This window comes from Micropterus dolomieu, linkage group LG02 (genome assembly GCF_021292245.1).
Source record: "Micropterus dolomieu isolate WLL.071019.BEF.003 ecotype Adirondacks linkage group LG02, ASM2129224v1, whole genome shotgun sequence".
Taxonomy (NCBI): domain Eukaryota; kingdom Metazoa; phylum Chordata; class Actinopteri; order Centrarchiformes; family Centrarchidae; genus Micropterus; species Micropterus dolomieu.
The window spans coordinates 4,358,990-4,360,429 of NC_060151.1; positions in this window are offsets into that span (position 1 = coordinate 4,358,990).

A 1,440-nucleotide genomic window follows, 5' to 3' on the forward strand; every position below is an offset into this window, starting at 1 on the left:
CGACACACAGCAATATACAACTACTGTGCTGCTCTCTTTGCGTCTCTCTTGTAAAATACATCCAACAACCCACAACAAGCACATGGCGGCAAACCCCTCTTACTGGCAGAATCACAGGTGTCCTGTAGTCTGAGCTGCTGAATCACTAACAGTGTGTGAACGGGAGGGCTCATCACAGAAGAGGTCATCAGGTGAATGGTCATCACGTGGGTCATTTTATTTATTGCAAAATTATTATTAATTAATTTACTAATAGTTTGACTTGTCAGGCCTTCACAAAAAGGCCTTTACAAATTTAAAAATTAATTAATTAAATTTGTCATTGACAAAAGGGCACTTTGGGCATCAAAGGTCAAAAGGGCAGGTGCTCAAGCACCCATTGCACCCCCCTCTGCACGTGCATGGTAAGAAGGCAGCACAGGAAGCAGACTTAGTTCACGACTCTCAGCTGTGGGTCTCTAGGTTTGAGTCGTTCATTTCTCACGTGAAAGCTCAGCTACTGTGGAGCAGACATGAACTATCCGTTTACCACTCTTCGGAGTCTTTCGTTCATGCAGCAGGCTGAGTTACTGCCAGCGCCGGAGAATGAGAGGCAAGTCGGTTGTCACTGGACTGACATCATGGTCTCCACTGAGCTTGTTCAAGCTTTTCTTTAGCTCCAGCGTGATTCACAAACTTATCAACACCAACTTTTTCAAATACTTGCCGCCCAAAACACTTTAGCTTGTAGAACCATTCAACAGTCATGCATTGGTTTTCACAAAACAACAAAGAATGATTTACCAAAGAAGGCTGAGAGGGGACACATGAGGTTGTGTCAAGGAGGTGACAAGGGGGGGGGGGGTCTTTCTGATACACTCATCCAATATTACTCAGTTTGAGGGAAGACAATGAGATGGTATAAGACCCTTTTCTACCATTTTGTTGAAATTTCTATTGTAAATTCATACATCCTGTTCAAACACATGCACACTGGGCAATCAGAGAGACTCAATACACAAACAATGTAGAGAAGTCCTGATGAAAGACCCCACTGCACTGCAGCAAGGGCAATGTTGACTGATGTCTCACGTCATCCAGGAACTGCTTTCAAGAGTAGACTACCATATGAGAAGGTAGAACATTTTGAGACCATTTCAGAGTGACAGGGCAAGGCGCACGCGCATCTCCTGATACAGTAACATAGTAATTATTACTTGTTCATGTTGAATGAAAACATTTTGGGTATGTTCTACACACACCTGATTCATTTGTAATAAAACTAGCCTATTTGCAGACAATCTCATAATTTAGTTGCTTTTTATTGATTTTATACTGTGCACAATGGTAGAACCTTATGATGCACTGGGTAAATGTCATGGCCAAAGACTTCGTTGTGTCCACACAGCCCCCTGTAGGGGAAATGAGTTGTATGTTCTAGCCAGATTTCCTTTGAAGAGG